Source organism: Martes martes (genome assembly GCF_963455335.1).
Source record: "Martes martes genome assembly, chromosome: 16".
NCBI classification, from domain to species: Eukaryota; Metazoa; Chordata; class Mammalia; order Carnivora; family Mustelidae; genus Martes; species Martes martes.
In genome coordinates, this window is record NC_137904.1 from 18,659,683 (window position 1) to 18,670,715 (window position 11,033).

The 11,033-nt window shown below is 49.7% G+C and overlaps 1 long non-coding RNA gene across 1 annotated transcript; it reads left to right on the forward strand.

Moving 5' to 3' along the window:
* Nucleotides 1-213: 213 nt before the first annotated feature.
* LOC308356832 lies at nt 214-4,074 on the forward strand. Its single transcript, XR_013968132.1, has 3 exons — nt 214-1,031; nt 3,024-3,143; nt 3,528-4,074. It is a non-coding gene; the product is annotated as an uncharacterized lncRNA (long non-coding RNA).
* The last annotated feature ends 6,959 nt before the right edge of the window (nt 4,075-11,033 follow it).

The window sequence follows — 11,033 nt, forward strand, 5'->3', positions numbered from 1 at the left end:
GCGAGCGAGCGAGCGAGGGAGGGAGGGATAGGCCGACCACCCGCCCCCGTTCTCCAACCACCCGCCCTGTTCACCTCCCTCCCTCCCAAGGGACCTCCCTACTTACCCCTCTCCCTCCCTCCCTCCCTCCGTCTGCCTACACTTTTCCCTCACGTTTTCAAAGTGGAGATAACATTCGCACTCCATAATTCACATGCTCCAAAGTACACAGTTCCGTAGCCTTTTTTTTCCTCAGGTTACTCACAAAGATGCGCAACCCTCGCCACCATTTCCAGAAGGTTTCCATCCCTTACGAAAAGAAACACCCCTACCACACCCTGCCCCCTTGCCATCCGCGCCTCCCCCTCCCCTCACCCTGACTCTCTTTGCCGGTCTCCCCCAACAGCCTCCGATACCCCCTCCGTCCCGCCTAGGATTGGGGTATTTCCCGTCTAGGATTGGGGTATTACGGCTGCCTTCTTCCTACCCCTGGAATCCCAAGGCATTATGCCACCCCTGGCTCTCTGGTTCCTTTTTCTCAGCGTCATGTTTTTGGGGCCCACCCAATTGTTTCCATGGATCGGCGCTCTGCTCCTTTGTACGGCGACATCGTTCTCCACGATGAGCTTATGAAGATGAGTGGAACGACGAAATGATGTTCGCGTGCCACCGAGTCCCCCGACCCTTTCTCTTAAAACTTTAAGTGGTACTAAAACAGTACCATCTCTGAGGACAGAAGTCCTAGCATCGTCAGCAGACACTGTGGAAAGGTGTTTTACACTGTCTCGCGGGGCTGCTTTCTTCCCTGGAAAAGGATTCACAGGCTATTCTGCACCCCTTAAGGCCATAACGATCTCATCATGCTCTGCTGGGGTCCTGTGTCTTGGGTCGCGTGGCACCCCCTTCCCCACGGACAGCTACCCTCTCTCCATCCTCCTACGCTGGCCCAGTAATGAGATGAAAAGCACCCCGCTTTTTCCACCAGGCGAGCCCAAGTCATGGAGGATGTTTCAAAGCCATTTCCAAGTGCTGGTCATTTGGCTGGAAAGGAGGTAGGCTATGGGGTTGGGGACAGGAGGCTACCTCCATCCTTCTGTCACCGTAGAAAGTAATTTTTTTTTTCTTTTTTCTTTCTCCTTTTCCTTTCCTTTCCCGTCCCTTCCCTTTTTCCTTCCTTCCTTCCCTTCTTTCTTTCTCTTTCTCTTTCTCTCTTTCTTTCATTGTAAAGATTTTACTTCCGCATTTGACAGCGAGATAGAGATCCCAAGTAGGCAGAGTGGCAGAGGCCACGCGCAGTGTTTATCGAGCTCTTCATTGTTATTTTTGTCGTTGTGGAAGTGAGCTCTACAACCAGGGTTGGATCTGGATCTCTACATCCAGGGCTCGAACTCAGGACTCAGATCTAAGAGTCAGCGCGCTCTATGGACAACCAGCCAGGGGACCCTGAGCTTTTTGTAGCCTAGGGAGAGAATGGGTTTCCTGTGTGCTGCCCCCGCCCCCCCCTCCCCCCCCCCCCCGTACGGCTTTGGCACACAGGTTCTTTGGAATGTGAAGCGCTTAAGAAACGGTAACCCAGGGGCGCCTGGGTGGCTCAGGCGTTAAGGGTCTGCCATAGGCTCAGGTCATGATCTCAAGCGCACGCGCGCGCACACACACACACACACACACACACACACACACACCCCGCCCCCATCGCATCTGGCTCCCTCCTCAGCGGGAAGCCCGCTGCTCCCTCTCCCGCTCCCCCTGCCCCTGCTTGTTTCCCCTCCCTCGCTGTGTTTCTCTCTGTAACATACATAAACAGAACCTTAAGAGAGACAGGAAGAAAGAAAGAAAGAGAGAGAGAGAGACAGACAGACAGACAGACAGACAAAAAGGCAATAGCCCTGAGGAGGACACTCTGCCTCTTCCTCTGCTTCCTGACCTGAAAGGGGGAGATAAAACTCGCCTAGGAAAGGCATCCTCCCTCCACGGAGCAGGAGGAAAAGAAGACATTCTCATCAGTCTGCAGACGGCATCAGAGCAGCGTGCCCAGAAAAACTTCCTCTGTCAGTTCCCTTCTATCTATTGGCCTTCCCATGGTGGGCTGAGCTCAGAAGCCTAAAACTGCTTTCCTCTCTCCTGTCATTCCTCCGCAACCGGATCACACACACACACACACACACACACACACACACACACACACACACACACACACCAAACAAGAGTTGGAATCCACCTGAATGTCGAACAACGGCACGATGCTTAAACACAGGATGCTATACTCACGTGATAGAATAGAACACAGATCCTACAAATTATGTTTGCGGAGACGGTTTGGTGGCATGGGAATGTGCTTGTTGGGTGGCAATACTTAGTGAAAAGAACTAGGAAACATTCTGCGGAGAATGGGTTCTCTCTTAGGAGGGGATACCAGATCATTTCAAAGGCTAGGGATGGTGAAATCAGTCGTCATCGTCCTCGTCGTCCTCGTCCTCGTCCTCGTCCTCGTCCTCGTCCTCGTCCTCGTCCTCGTCCTCGTCCTCGTCCTTGTCCTCGTCCTCGCCCTCGTCCTCCTCCTCGTCCTCCTCGTCCTCCTCGTCCTCCTCGTCGTCGTCGTCCTCCTCCTCCTCCTCCTCCTCCTCCTCCTTCTTTTTTAAGATTTTATTTATTTATGTGACAGAGATCACAAGTAGGCAGAGAGGCAGGCAGAGAGAGAGGGGGAAGGAGGCTCCCCATCGAGCAGAGAGCCCGATCCGGGGTCTTCAGCCCAGGACTCCGGGACCATGAACCGAGCCGAAGGCAGAGGCTTTAACCCACTGAGCCACCCAGGTGCCCCAGTTCTTCTATCTTTTCACTTCTGTTTCTCCCCCTACTCTGTTCTTTAGGGTGGTCCTTGGGCCTCCTCCCTTTTCCCAAGCCAATGACTATACCTGCTTTTTTAAGACATTGGGTCCTAAAGAGGAAGCAGGACTTTAGCTAGTGGTCTCAGGAGTGATGCTTACTTCCTAGATTAATATTGATCCGCCCAACTTTCGCTTCTCATGGCTCGTCTCTCTCTGCAGGACATAGGGGAGAACACGGGTCTTACCATGAAAGAAGCCCACTTGGGTGGGACCGTCCCTTATGGAAAATGGAATCTGGAGGAAGGACTGAAAGCAGCGTTGATAAAGACTGTGTTGCAGGTCAGAGAAATTCTGCTTTGACACCCCCCTCCACTCCCCAACCCCCCGCCCCCCCCAAAGCGAGCACTTACCTTTGATGACCTGTCTTTTGTTTGTGTGTTCGTCCATTCGTTCACTCAGTTGATTATTTTTTTAAGATTTTATTTACTGATATGAGAGAGAGAGAGAGAGAGAGAGAGAGAGCCCACGAGCGGAGTGAAGGGCAGGGGGAGAAGCGGGCCCTAAGCTGAGCAGGGAGCTCGATGCAGGACTCAATCCCAGGACTCCAGCATCATGACCTGAGCCCAAGGCAGACACGCTCAACCTCAACCGATTGAGCCACCGGGGCACCCCATTATTCATTCATTCATTCACTCATTTTAAAAGACTGTATATCTTTGACAGAGAGACAGTGAGAGAGGGAACACGAGCAGGAGGAATGGACAAGGGAGAAGCAGGCCTCCCGCCAAGCAGCGAGCCCGATGCGGGGCTCGATCCCAGGACCCTGAGATCACGACCTGAGCCGAAGACAGCCACTTAACCACTTAACCGGCTGAGCCACCCAGGCGTCTCAGAAGAGCACTTCCAATACATCATCTGTTAAGAGAATATTGACCAAGGGCATTGTCACGTTTTAACATTTGTGGGCCCTGTTCCTGCACTTTCACACTTACCCGGGTCCCAAATGACTCTGCCAAACCTCAGCATGTGGGCTCTCTTTCTGTCCTGAGCACACATTGCATATCTACCTCATTTAAAAAAAAAAAAAAAAAAAAGAAAAAAGAAAAAAAGAAAGAAAGAAAAAAAAAAGAGAGAGAAAAGAAAAGAAAAAAAAAAAAAGAAATTTGATCAAAGGGGTGCCTGGCTCCATCCTCCATCGGTGGGGTGTGGGACTCGGGATTGTGAGTGTGAGCCCTATGTTGTGTGGAGAGATTACATACACATAAAACCTGAAGAAAACAAATTTTTTTTTTTTCCAACCCATCAATTACTCCCTCAGAAGGAGCCTTCCAAACATAAAGACGAAAAAAATGAAGGAAAACCTCCCCGGTTCCCATAAGATTGGAGTCATAGAGCCTTGCGTATGCTAAAAATGGAAAATAAAATCCATAACTTTCTGTACTGTCCTTCACCATGATGACTTGTAACTCTTTATGGAAAACACACATACATATGTGTGCATATGTGCACGCGCACTTGTGTGCAGAAAACCAAACCGAACCAAATGAAACCAACTAAACAAACCAAAACCCTATATAAACCTGCAATAAATGTTGGGAAAGCAACCACCCACCCCCAGAAGAAACGCCTGCAGGCCACATGTACAGTGTACAATGCATGGGGAGCCTGTACTTGCAGTTGCTTACTTCCATGGAAGACATTTCAGGATGCCATGAGTCTCAGATGGCCCAAGTGGGCTTCTGTCGACATGTCTGAATTGTGTGCACAAGTAGAGGAAGGCTGCTAGGAGACTAAGTCGTCAGAAACTGGGAAGCCTGTTTAGTTCCATCAGTGAAGTCCCAGCTTTTGGGGAGGAACCAACGCTCAGGGAGACGCTCTGGTCTTCATTTGGTTTGTTTCTTGCTGCAGCTGTTGGTATCTTTGCGCGAGACCTGCCGTGTTTTGATTGGAAATGGAAAACAACTGATGGATGGGATCCATAGGCGGTCATGCCATGTTGCACTTGGATTTGTTTTCAGCCAAGGGGGAGATTTGGAGCCTCTGGTCTTTCATGACCTCTCCACAAATAAGACTGAAACAAAGGCTACAAGTTGTTTGCACCTTGTTTGTATCTACGTGTCCCTATGTGTTACACATCTGAGATGTTTTCTCTCCCTCTGGACGCTATTGCTAACATCCATTTGTAAAGGAACTCTTTATTTAATTACTGAGTTTAAAGGAGGCACCTGTAAAAAGCGGGCATGGTAAGAACAAGCCCAAATGTTTTTCGGGTCACATGATCTGGGATGACATTCCCTACATTCAGACTCCTGTGTCGCTCCATCGTAAAGGTGCCTCAAGGGAAGGGACCCAGTGGATGGTCCGGAGAGAGAAGGATAGACAAAAATGGAACACACCTGACTTGCCCCCTCCCCCCCACTTCCCAATAGTCAAAAGAATGAGGAAGTGGAGGAAGACGGGCAGACAGGCACTAGAAATCCGAAATCCGCTCCCCCTCCCCCCTTCCTCCTCCCCAAGTACACGCACCTGAACTGACGCCCAACCCACTGACTTCCAGCGGGCTGAAAAGCAACTACAGACAAAGCCTATTTTGCAGAATGAGATGAAGGCAGAGGTGGAGGCGGGGGCAGGCAGAGGCCAAACGGGAAAGGAAAAGAAAAGAAAAGAAAAGAAAAGAAAAGAAAAGAAAAGAAAAGAAAAGAAAAGAAAAGAAAAGAAAAGAAAAGAAAAGAAAAGAAGAGAAGAGAAGAGAGAAGGGAAGGGAAGGGAAGGGAAGGGAAGGGAAGGGAAGGGAAGGGAAGAGAAGAGAAGAAGAGAAGAGAAAAAAAAAAAAAAGATTACTCCAAAACTTTAAATCTGCCCCGGGCCTTGCTAGCGGCTCCCTTGCCCCGCCTCCACCTCCGCCACGAGACACACCCCACCCCACCCCACCCCACCCCCACCCCAGTTTCTGCACGCGGCGGGTGTGGCTGGAGTGGTCAACTCCTCTGCCATCCCAGGTGCCTCGGAGGAGGCGGCGGCGGCGGCGGCGGCGGCGGCGGCGGCGGCGGCGGCGGCGGCGGCGGCGCCGCCGCCATCAGCACCAGCTGCTCCTCCTCCTCCTCCTCCTCCTCCTCCTCCTCCTCCTCCCCCCCCCACCCGCCTCCCCGCCTCCCCGCCTCCCCGCCTCCCCGCCTCCCCGCCTCCCCTGCCTCCCCCGCCTCCCGCGCCTCCTTATCAAGGAACAAAAATCACTCCAAGGCCTTGGGCCACCTCCTTATGAGGTCTAAATTGGAGCACCTTCCAAATCAGCAGGGAGGGGCCCGAGGGCTGCCCTGGACTTAAACAGCCCACTTCTGACTTCCCCACAGGATCCTGAGAGTGGGGAAACAATCGACTGACTTTTTTAGTGGACACAGGTGCGGCTTTTTTGGCTTTAAAGCCAGTTCAAGGTTGTTGGTTTTATTTTAAAGAGACATAGTTTTGGAACTTTCAATGAATGTCACATATAATACAGATAATCAGCTTTTATTCCCCCCCCCCAGTTTATTTTATTTTATTTTTTTCATTTCATTTTGCAGATTTTAGTTTTTTACCGGGGGGGGGGGGAGGGGGAGAGAGGGAGAAAGAGAAAGAGAAAGAGAAAGAGAGGGGGAAGCAGGCTCCCTGCTGAGCAGAGAGCCCAATGCAGGGCTCCATCCTAGGACCCCGGGATCATGACCTGTGTTGAAGGCAGAGGTTTAACCCACTGAGCCACCCAGGCGCCCAAGAGATTTTATTTTTTAAGAAATCTCTACACCCAACGTGGGGCTCGAACTGACAACGCCGAGATCAAGTAGTTGTGCTCTCTACTGACTGAGCCAGCCAGGTGTCCCTGGAATATCATCTTTCAGAGACACATGCGTAGACTCGGATATGATGAGACAGCTTAAAAAGGTCTGATTGGGGGCGCCTGGGTGGCTCAGCGGGTTAAAGCCTCTGCCTTCGGCTCAGGTCATGATCCCAGGGTCTTGGGATCGAGCCCCATGTCGGGCTCTCTGCTCAGCAGGGAGCCTGCTTCCTCCTCTCTCTCTCTCTGCCTGCTTCTCTGCCTACTTGTGATTTCTGACTGTCAAATAAATAAATAAAATCTTAAAAAAAAATCTGATTGACTTTATGGATCCAATAAAGCCCCTTGAAAATGTTGGCCTGTTAACCTTGCCCCTCAGCCTTAACAGTTGAGTAAAGAATGCCACCTCCTGGCGGATGCAGGAACTTCAGGAAATTTGGAGGGCCTCAGGAAGAGAGGAATTCACCCAAATCTACAGGTCTTGCAGGCGAATCTGATGGGAAATATTTGGCTTGGCTCCTGGATTTAAAAAGGCACTTAAAGGCTCAATCTAGGGGAGCCTGGGTGCCTCAGTCGTTAAGCATCTGCCTTCAGGGGAGTCTGCTTTTCCTTCTCCCTCTCCTTCCGCTTGTGTTCCCCCCCCAACACACACACCCCGGTCAAATAAATGAAATACAATCTTTTAAAAAGAAAAAAGTTCAATCTAAAATTCCTTATGAGAAGCTCCATCAAAGCAGGTAAGAAAGAAAGAAAGACCCCATATATGGTCACTTGCTATTCTTGCTTTGCTTATGTAGATGATTAGAACAACTGTGTTAAAACTGGACTTGTTTTACAAACAAATTAATCTTCCTTTGGCTATCTTTGATGGGAATAAAGGTGACTTTAGAGAGAAAGATTCTATTTCAATAACACACTTTTGGGGGTGGTAGTTGCTAGTTCTGATGAGTTATCTTTGAGCCTTAGTTCTTTGCCTCTAAAACTGGACTGGATCCTGAATCCTTCTGGTTTCCTTGATTCTCTATGACTCTGTGAACTAAGGTTTCCAACATTCTCCCATTCTCCTATCTTACAACCATCAAGAACTAAAACCATTTTTTTGTTTGTTTGTTTGTTTGTTTGTTTTTTCCCCCTGAAGCCTGGCAAAGAAGCTCAACCACGTGAAAGAAACTGGAGGGAAGTGGCCACACTAGCTCATCATACATAGACAGTCTTTGTGCCTGCTGCTCCATGAGCCACTCGAAATGAGACATTTGACCTACACACCAGAACAATCCGTCAGATTGTCCCTGCCCACTCCCACTCTACCCAAGGATGCTTCAAGCCTGACAGCTAGAGACCTCACTGGCAGCCCTCCGGACTTAGATACTGCATTGAGCCCTTGTTTCAACCAGTAACCAGTGTTTTCCTTTTGTTTCCATAGAAGTGCCTCTTATTAACTACTGGATTGCTAGATGAATGAGGCAGAGTCTATGATAGTTAACTCCACTTGCTGTACCTGTATTAACTCCTCTTTGGAAATAAGAACCCATATAAATAGGGGCACCTGGCTGGCTCAGTCAGTAGAACATGCGACTCTTGATCTCGGGGTTGTGAGTTCAAGCCCCGCACTGGGTGCAGAGATTACTTTTTTTTTTTTTAAGATTTTTATTTATTTATTTATTTATTTGACAGACAGATCACAAGTAGGCAGAGAGGCAGGCAGAAAGAGAGAGGAGGAAGCAGACTCCCTGCTGAGCAGAGAGCCTGATGATGCGGGGGCTCAATCCCAGGACCCTAGGATCATGACCTGAGCCGAAGGCAGAGGCTTTAACCCACTGAGCCACCCAGGCGCCCCCCCCCCTTTTTTAAAAGATTGTATTTATTTATTTGACAGACAGAGGTCACAAGTAGGCAGAGGCAGGCAGAGAGAGAGGAGGAAGCAGGCCCCCCGCGGAGCAGAGAGCCCAATGTAGGGCTTGATCCCAGGACCCTGAGATCATGACCTGAGCCAAAGGCAGAGACTTTAACCCACTGAGCCACCCAGGCGCCCCAAGGTGCAGACATTACTTAATAAAAATCTTTAAAGACAGAAGAGGAGGAAGAGGAAGGAGAAGGAGAAGGGCCCCTGATAATTCAAGTCAAACGCTAAGCAACTTGGCTAGAAGAAGCCCTTAACCCACCACAACCTTTGCCCCCTTTCCCAGCCAGGGGAGGGGCTCAGACTAATTTACTCATCTGTATTTTTTTTTGAAATATTTTATTTATTTATTTGACACACACACACACACACACACAGAGAGAGAGAGAGAGAGAGAAGAGAGAGATCACAAATAGGCAGAGAGGCAGGCGGGGGTGGGGGGTGGGGGGGAGCAAGCTCCCTGCTGAGCAGAGAGCCCGATGTGGGGCTCGATCCCAGGACCCTGGGATCATGACCTGAGCCGAAGGCAGAGGCTTAACCCACTGAGCCACCCAGGCGCCCCTCATCGGTATTCTTGGGTGCCCACCGATGCCAGGTTGATTTGAGAGAGAATGAGACTATTGGGTTAGACTGTACAGTTACTATTCCTTAAAGTGTACTTGGGGATAAAATCAATGATGCCATGTGGTACCAGACCATGTAGAGAAATATCCAAGTCCTCAGAGAGGGAACTATCTCTGAGACCCCCGCCATTAGCACAAGGGACCAAAAATTGCGATCTGCCCTGTCTCAGATTCTTCCATTCCAAAGCCTCCACTGCACCCTAATTCAGCTTGAAGCGGTTACAGAAGGCAGACCTCTGCCCATGTCCCAAAGAAATGGAATGAAGGATTGACCACGGGAAATTATAACAGGGGAAAACATAGCATGTCTGACTCCCTGTTGTTTCTATTCCCTCTTAACCTACAGGTTAAAAACCTCTGTTTAGCCCTGCATATAGGCATGTTACAGCTAAGATGTACAGAAACTTCTTTACCATAAACCTACCTCCCCTGAGGAAATAAAAGAATAGCCACAGCATAACTTGGCAGGGGTGGGGGGAGGGCTGGATTGAAACCATGCCCCATAAGGTAAATGGGCTGATGCTAGCTGAAAGCTTAAAGCCTGTTTTTCAGAGAATTGGTTCCCCCTACTGAGCTACCGTCTCTTTTCAGGCCTTGCTACCAAACACTAGGCATCTCTGCAGAAGTCTGGACTGATGGTCAACTGATGGGCTGCAGTCTATCAACAAGCACGGCCCTGATACTCCTTACCTGAGAGAAGGAGCCTAAGACCCCATTCCGGTTAGACCAGCTATCACAGCATGCCCACAGTCCCTTCTCCTTCTCCTAAGGTAACCTCCTGACATAAGGGACTCAATTTTGCCTCCTTCTCAGGTCAAGTCTCCACCCCAAAGTAAACATGGGGATAGATGGTACATAGTATGTTTCCCCACTGTGCAGGCTCCATCTTTCCCCGTGAATAATCGTAAATGTCCCTGCCCTTTTTCTTTTGAAGTTTGATTGTATTTAGTAAGTTAATTAGTTATTTCAGAGAGAGAGAGAGAGAGCGAGCACGGGAGCGAGCGCATACGCGTGAACACACGAGTGGGTGGAGGGACAGAAGGAGAGAAGACTCCCCACTGAGCAGGGAGCCCCAGAGGGGCAGGGCTCAGTCTCAGTACCCTGAGATCATGACCTGAGCTGAAGGCAGATGCTTAATAGACTGAGCCGCCCCTCCATTCTTTTTTTTTTTTTTTTTTTTTTTAAAGAGATCAACATTACATACTTTGTTTTAAAATTCCATTATCTGTGGACTCAATGCAGGGCTTGAACTCACGATCCTGACTGAGATCAACCGTCATGTGCTCTTCTGACTGAGCCAGCCAGGTGCTCCCTCCAGTGCATTTTTTTTTCCAGTGTATTTTTTTAAACAACCCAGGGATCAAGGCTCAGAGTCACCATTTGCCCAATGAGACCCACACTCACCCCTCTGTGCAGAGGTGCTATCTGTGGAGTTGGTTTATGGTTCCCCATCTTCCTTTCTTCTTTTAGTGGACAGTGGACAGAAGGTGGCATGTGAAACAGCCAGTGGCTATGTGGAAATGAGACAGAGGGTTTCCCTTGGGAAGCAGGTGGAAGAGGGAGGACCGGTGGATGGACAATCAATAAATTGTTCATGTTGCTTTAGAGGAGTGGGCTTGCTAGGCCCTGTAACTCAGTGGATGAGTGAGAACTGTCCCCTGTCAGGCCACTCTTAGCTCTTATCCCTTATCACTCCATGCCTGTGTTTGCCTTCTGACCCCTAAGACACCACCATCATGTGTTTCATGTCGCTCTCCGATTGACCCAGCCACACCATGCCACACCCTCCTACCTGCACCCCCCACCCTTGGAAGGCTTTAAGGTCAGACGTCATCCTCCACATCCATGATTCCCAAAGGGTTTACTGGAGTTTCCTGGGTTAGGAAAAGGAGGGGACT